This window comes from Carassius auratus, linkage group LG44F (assembly GCF_003368295.1).
Source record: "Carassius auratus strain Wakin linkage group LG44F, ASM336829v1, whole genome shotgun sequence".
NCBI lineage: Eukaryota > Metazoa > Chordata > Actinopteri > Cypriniformes > Cyprinidae > Carassius > Carassius auratus.
Window position 1 is genome coordinate 1,414,214 of NC_039298.1, and position 7,607 is coordinate 1,421,820.

A 7,607-nucleotide genomic window follows, 5' to 3' on the forward strand; every position below is an offset into this window, starting at 1 on the left:
AAACAAACCAATCAATCCAACGATCGCAGCGAGTATTACCCAATCAGGGGCAGAATAGGACGAGTCTTCTTCACAGAATGCTGGTAGGATCTTTGCATGAGATGCTGCATTGAAGACAACTCCGAAAATACGGCACAAACCCCGTCCCGTATTGATTCAAAATGGGACGCACTATTTTATTCTCAAATACGGGACGATTCCGTATTTTAAGGGACCGGTGGCAACCCTACACACAGTGTTGCCTTGTGCTATCCATTTCTTGTCAACCCAACCCTCTACATTGCGAGTAAATCACTTGCATATGCGACTAAATCTTCATTCTGGCGACTAAATGATGTCTAATATTAGCCAATGGCTAATAAATTCTCAGATTTTACTCGCCAGTGTTTGAGTTGGAGGCTAAATATAAGTTTAGTACAAATATATTTTCACTCGCAAACACTCTGACTCTGACTGGGCGCTTCAGAGTTTCACTCTCCGTCAAGCGATCTGTGATATTTCTCAGTTCATCTCAATGGATACGCAGCGTACTAGTGTGAAGGCGCACAAATCGCGGTCACTTTCTCTCACACACACGCAGAGAGAGAGGGAATGAGTGAGTGAGTGAATTGACTCGCTACATTTAAACAATATTCTTTGTTGTATTTTCCTGTCAAAATAATGGCATTCCTATGGAAGTCTTCAGCTTTTAAAACAGCTGGGTTTTCCGGTAGTGGGTGAAGTTAATGCGCAAACAGCAATCCCATTGGCTGGCGATCACCTATTATTGCCCCTGTTTTGATTTCAGCAATCGAGGTTCCGAGACCGACCTACTTTCCATTGCAACTTGTAACAGAGAATTTCCCAGTGTGGTTCAATAAAGTAATTCTGAGTCTGAATCTGATATTTAAACAGACAGTGTTTCTAATGCTAAAGGTTTTTTTTAATCATCTACATCCATGCACCACTTTTATTATGGAATAAGAAGCTACTTTTTAAAGTCTTTAGCTTATTACATGGTTTTATTTAAAAAAGGAGCTTTACACACAAACTTATCAGAGCTAATGATAATGACCTGTAATGTTATACATTTATGTAGTCTTGATTTGGGTGTGTACAGCGGTTTTACATTTAAAAGGGTTGAAAATCTAGTTCAAGTAAATATTAGCATGCCATAGTCAACTTTTATCAGGTTATTTCACAACAACAAAAATGTGGCTAGTAAAAATGCTGTGTGGCTAGTAGCTTTGGAAAACCACTAGCCACATTGGCTAGTGAGAAAAAAAGTTAATGTCAAGCCCTGCTCACTAGTAAAATCAGTAAACCATGTCTGTTCTGTCAAGGTAGTGAACATCAAATTCATGATTGCTCTAAATTCGCTGCAAGATCTCTTGAAGAGCGAAGACAGTTCATAAAGGACACAAAGCTGTGCTATATTTGAGACTTGGCCACAATGCCAGAGGCTGTCACTCCAGACATAGCTGTAACACCTGTAAGAGAAGATATCCAACCTGTTTACATGATGACAGCTTCATTAGAAAGTTTTCCTCTCTTCAAGGCCCAGAGAATGCACACGAGAAAGTCACAACGTCTTTAAGTGTAGAATCTGGATGCACATCTGTTAACACCTCAATGATTGTGCCAGTGTGGTTGTCCTCACAAAACAACCCAGTCGCTAAGAAACTTGTCTACGCTCTGTTAGATACACAAAGTGACACTGTCTTCATTGAATATGCAGTAAGTCAAAGTCTAAAGGTCGACCCATGACCAGTCACACTTAAGCTCACCACTATGGTTGGGAAGGATTCGTTGATATTAAGTGAAAGAGTTTCTGGTCTTAGAGTTAGAGGCTTTAATTCCACATTAGTACTAGACCTTCCCCCTGCATATATTTCGTACGGATCTAGGATGGAGCATTGTAGGCCCTTCCTTGACACATCATGATTCACAAAACAGTCTTACTATGTTTCACAGAGTATCTATCAAGGAGATTCCTGATGTAACGCCAACTGATGTGATTAAAGTGCTGGAGTCAGATTTCAAAGATACTGAAGAAAAGACGAGTAGTGTCTCAAGAGGACATTATGTTCTTGAACAAACTGTGAGAAAATATCAGAATGAAAAAACACAGCCACTTGGAAATGCCTCTTCCATTCAAGAGAAGATCCTGTCTTCCAAATAATGAGCCTCTTGCGGTCACGTGACTTCAGCATCTAAAGCGGAATTTAATGAAGAACCAGGAGTACAGAGAGAATTATGTTAAGTTCATGGAGTGTATCACTTGAAGAAGCCAGGGAAATTGCATGTGGTTTTCGACTGCTCCGCCAGATTCAAGGGAACAAGCTTAAATCGATCTTATTCTTGCAGGCCCTGACTTTATGAACAGCCTGACTGGCATTCTTTTGTGGTTCAGACAGTTCCCTGTAGCCCTGATGTGTGATATTGAGAGGATGTTCCACCAGTTCCATTTTGGCAAAGCAGATTGTGATTACTTGCACTTTCTATGGTGGAAAAATGGAGATTTCAACTCACACGGTCAAACGTTCCACATGAGAGTACATCTGTTTGGTGCCTCCCCATCCCCTGGAAGTGCTAATTATGGAATAAAGCTTCTTCCAATAGAAGGTGAACATCTGTATCCCCTAGGTTCACAATTTATTATGCAGGATTTCTTCATGGATGATGGAGTCTCCAGTGTGGAAAGTGCAGAGAAGGCCATCAAGTTGGCTCGAGAAGCTTGCCAAATTTGTGCACTAGGAGGCTTAAGGTTGCATAAATTTGCATCCAATGACAAGGCAGTTTTGGAGACAATACTGCCCTCTGAGTGTGCTGTAGATGTTACATCTGTCAAACTCTCCCTCACTGACCAGTCCTTGGAAAGAGCCCTGGGCATTTACTTGCATCTTGAACATGATCATTGAAATTTTTAATAATAATGTAATAAACATTTATGTCTAAAATTTTAGAAAAAGTTGTGTCTGCTCAATTGAGCACCTTCCTGCATGAAAATGATATGTATGAAGAATTTCAGTCAGGTCTAAAAATTTTATAATAATGTAATAAACATTTATGTCTAAAATTTTAGAAAAAGTTGTGTCTGCTCAATTGAGCACCTTCCTGCATAAAAATGATATGTATGAAGAATTTCAGTCAGGTTTTAGGCCCCACCTGCGTTCGACACTATAGATCATGACATACTCATAGATCGATTACAAAACTATACAGGTATTCAAGGGCAGGCTCTAAGATGGTTTAGATCCTACCTGTCTGAACGCTACCATTTTGTTTACTTAAATGGGGTGTCATCTCATTTATCAACAGTAAAATATGGAGTGCCACAGGGATCCGTCCTAGGTCCCCTTCTATTTTCAATATACATGTTGCCCCTTGGTAATATTATTTGAAAATAATAAATTCGCATAAGACAGAGATATTAATTATTGGACCAAAAAACACTACACAGAATCTTGTAGATTACAATCTGCAACTAGACGGATGTACTGTTACTTCCTCTACAATCAGAAATCTGGGTTTTATATTAGACAGCAATTTGTCTTTTGAAAATCATATTTCCAATGTTACAAAAACTGCATTCTTCCATCTTAGAAACATTGCCAAGCTACGAAACATGTTATCTGTTTCTGATGCAGAAAAGCTAGTTCACGCATTTATCACCTCTAGACTGGACTATTGTAATGCACTTCTAGGTGGTTGTCCTGCTTCGTCAATAAACAAGCTACAGCTAGTCAAAAATGCAGCAGCTAGAGTCCTTACGAGGTCAAGAAAATATGATCATATTACCCCAATTTTACAGTCTCTGCACTGGCTACCTATTAAGTTCCGTATCAGTTAGAAATTATCATTACTTACCTATAAGGCCCTAAATGGTTTAGCTCCTGCGTACCTAACTAGCCTTCTACCACGCTACAACCCATCACGCACCCTAATGTCACAAAACGCTGGACTTTTGGTAGTTCCTAGGATAGCAAAGTCCACTAAAGGAGGTACAGCTTTCTCACATTTGGCTCCCAAACTCTGGAATAGCCTTCCTGTTAATGTTCGGGGTTCAGACACACTCTCTCTATTTAAATCTAGATTAAAAACACATCTCTTTTGCCAAGCATATGAATAATGTATCTTTTAAATTGTGAGTGTAGTTGCATCTGATCAAATCGTCGTTCATCGTCTAGCTGACTACGTCTTGTATTATTATTTTATTTTTTTATTTTTTCTAAAATCCTGTCAAAGTGCACAAACTACTAGCTACTACTAAATATTGTAGAAACATAATTTTCCATAAAGTTGCTTTGTAACGATTTGTATTGTAAAAAGCGCTATACAAATAAACTTGAATTGAATTGAATTGATCATTTCAAATTTCGTGTCATTATTAAATACCAGCCAGCATCCCGTAGAGGTATACTGTCTACTGTGGCCTAGTTATTTGACCCCTTAGGGTTTCTCGCACCATTCTTGCTCAAAGGAAAGACTGTTCTTCAAGAAAAAGCCTGGGACGATCCCTTACCTGATGGTTTGCAGTTCGGTTGGGAGCACTCGAAGACTGATTTTCTTAACTTGGAGAAGATTCAGGTGCCTCGTTGTATTGTGCCTGCTGGGTTTGGGACAATCATGATGAGAGAGATTCATCACTTCTCAGATGCCAGCATGTGAGGATATGGCCATTGCTCATACCTTAGGCTCAAGAATGAGCAAGGTGAAATTGTTCTTTGCTCATGGCTAAATCTAGAGTAGCCCCGCTTAAGGTCACCACATCCCTCAGTTAGAGTTTACTGCTGCGGTTGTGTCAGTTGCATTGAATGATATGTTAAAGGAAGAAATGAACCTTGGAGATGCAGAAGCATATTTCTGGACTGACTCTCAAGTAGTGTTAAGTTATATAAACAATGATGCTTGCCACTTCCACACATTTGTTGTGAATCAAGTTCAGAGAATTAATTGCAACACAACTCCTCAGCAGTGGCGATACATTCCATCGGATGAAAATCCAGCCGATTATGCATCACGAGGTCTGAGTGTTAATGATCTGGTCACTTCCAGCAGGTTCAGAGAACTGGACATTTTGTGGGCACAGCAAATACCTTCCCCCATGGATGTTAACACACAACTTCCAATCTGCGACCCAGAGGTAAAAAAGGCTCAATCACTTAACACGCAAACATTACAGTATTCCTGCTTATCCAACTGTCTCACAAAGATTTCCTCATGGTCCAAACTCATCCAAGCAGTTGCACGCTTGCAATGCAATGGCAATGGCTTGCCGGCAGCCATTTCACCCCGGAGCCCAAGACCGGTTTCCCACTGAGGCTAAGCAGGGCTGAGCCTGGTCAGTACCTGGATGGGAGACCTCCTGGGAAAACTAGGTTGCTGCTGGAAGAGGTGCTAGTGAGGCCAGGGGGTGCTCACCCTGTGGTCTGTGTGGGTCCTAGCGCCCCAGTGTAGTGATGGGGACACTATACTGTCAACAAGCACTGTCCTTCGGATGAGATGTTAAACCAAGGTCCTGACTCTCTGTGGTCATTAAAAATCCCAGGATGTCTTTCGAAAGAGTAGAGGTGTGACCTCGGCATCCTGGCTAAATTCGCCCATTGGCCTCCGATCGCTCCATCATGGCCTTCTAACAATCCCCATATCCAATGATTGGCTTCATCACTCTGTCTCCTCTCCACCAGTAAGCTGGTGTGTGGTGGGCGTTCTGGCGCAATATGGCTGCCGTCGCATCATCCGTGGATGCTGCACACTGGTGGTGGATGAGGAGATACCCCCTGACTATGTAAAGCGCTTTGAGTGCCTAGAAAAGCGCTATATAAAATGTATGTGCATCGTCATTAAGGACTTACAAAGTCAGATATATGCAGAAGAAATAGCCTTACTCCGAAAGGGCAAACAGCTCCCATGCAGCAGCAGGCTAAATAATCTAGATGCCTTTGTTGATCACAATGGATTGCTCAAGTGATAATTCCAAAGGAACATCATCTTACAAAACTTCTGATTGCTGATTGTCACGAAAAATGGCACATCAAGAAAAGGGCTTGACTATCAATGAGATCAGATCAAGAGGATTTTGGATAACAGGTGTAAACAGGACTGTAGCATCCTTTATACGACAGTGTGTGAGATTTCACAAGCTTCACAGACCCACTGAAGAGCAAAAAATGTCTAACCTTCTCTCAGAGCGCATAGATCCATCCCCTCCAGTCACATACAGTGGAACTGATGTTTTTGGTCCATTCCTCACCAGAGGTTGTAAATCGTACAAGAGGTATGGACTTCTCTTTACTTGTTTCTGTTGCAGAGTCATCCATATTGAGATGCCTGATGACATGTCCACAGATGCCTTCATCAATGGCCTGCGTTTTTTCATCACTATTAGAGTAGCATCAAATAAGGTGTGACCAAGGCACTAATTTCATTGGAGCCAAGAATGGCCATGGAAGAGATTGACACCAACCGTCTAGTAACGTTCTTAGCAGAAAAACAATGTGACTTTGTCTTCAACGCACCCCATTCAAGTCACACTGGCGGAGTTTGGGAGAGACAGATTAGAACTGTGAGAAGTGTTCTTCATTCCACTCTGTCCCAGTCATCTGGAAGACTAGATGATTCTTATCTGCGAACCTTTTTCTATGAGGCCATGGCCATTGTAAATAGCAGTCCACTCACTGTAGATAATTTAAGTGATCCCTGCAGTCCTGAGCCTCTAACCCCTAATCACCTCCTCACCCTCAAAACTACCCAAGCCTTACCACTACCTGACAGGTTTGTCAGAGAAGACATATATGCTCGCAAGAGATGGCGCCATGTCCAATACTTAGCTGAACAGTTTTGGGGACGTTGGCACAAGGAGTATGTGTCTAACATTGCAACAAGACAATGCTGGCTTTCACCAAGAAGGAATATGCAAGCCGGAGATGTAGTCTTGGAGAAAGCAGACGATCTGCCCAGGAATGAGTGGCGCTTGGCAGAAGTTATTGAGACTGTCGTTGACTAAGATGGTTTGGTGAGAAGAGTGAAGATATGTTTTGGAGACAGAAATCTGGGAAAGGATGGTAAACGTCTGAACAAACCATCATTTGTTGAACACCCAGTGCAGAAGCTGGTCCTGCTGCTGGAGGCAAACTGAACTTCCTGACATATCCTTTGATTTAAGCAGTTAATAATAGAACAAGTTTCAGTTTACTTTACATCTAGCCTTTAACATTGGTATTTTACTTTAGAAATCATTCGTGACTAAAGTTTTAAATTTATAGTCACTCATGATTGGAGGGAGTGTAATTAACCCTCAGTTATTTTAATTAGTTTCCAGGATTTATATATTATTCTTATATAATTTAATTCTATCCTTTCTTAATATTAGTTACGTGTTTGTTATATTTTGTAATTTTATTTTACACTCTATAAGTTATTTAACCGATAGAGACCTTTATTTTGAAAGGTGGCTTGACAGAAGTGCTCAGAGCCTGCTCATGCGCGGAGAGAGCGCAATATGGACAGAGAGAGAGCGCGCAACCTCGGTTTTGCATATTCTAAGCTAGCTACATATTCTGTCTGCTACATTCCCAGTGTTAGCAAAGGATAGCTAGTCTGTTAAAGGGATAGTTCGCCCAAAA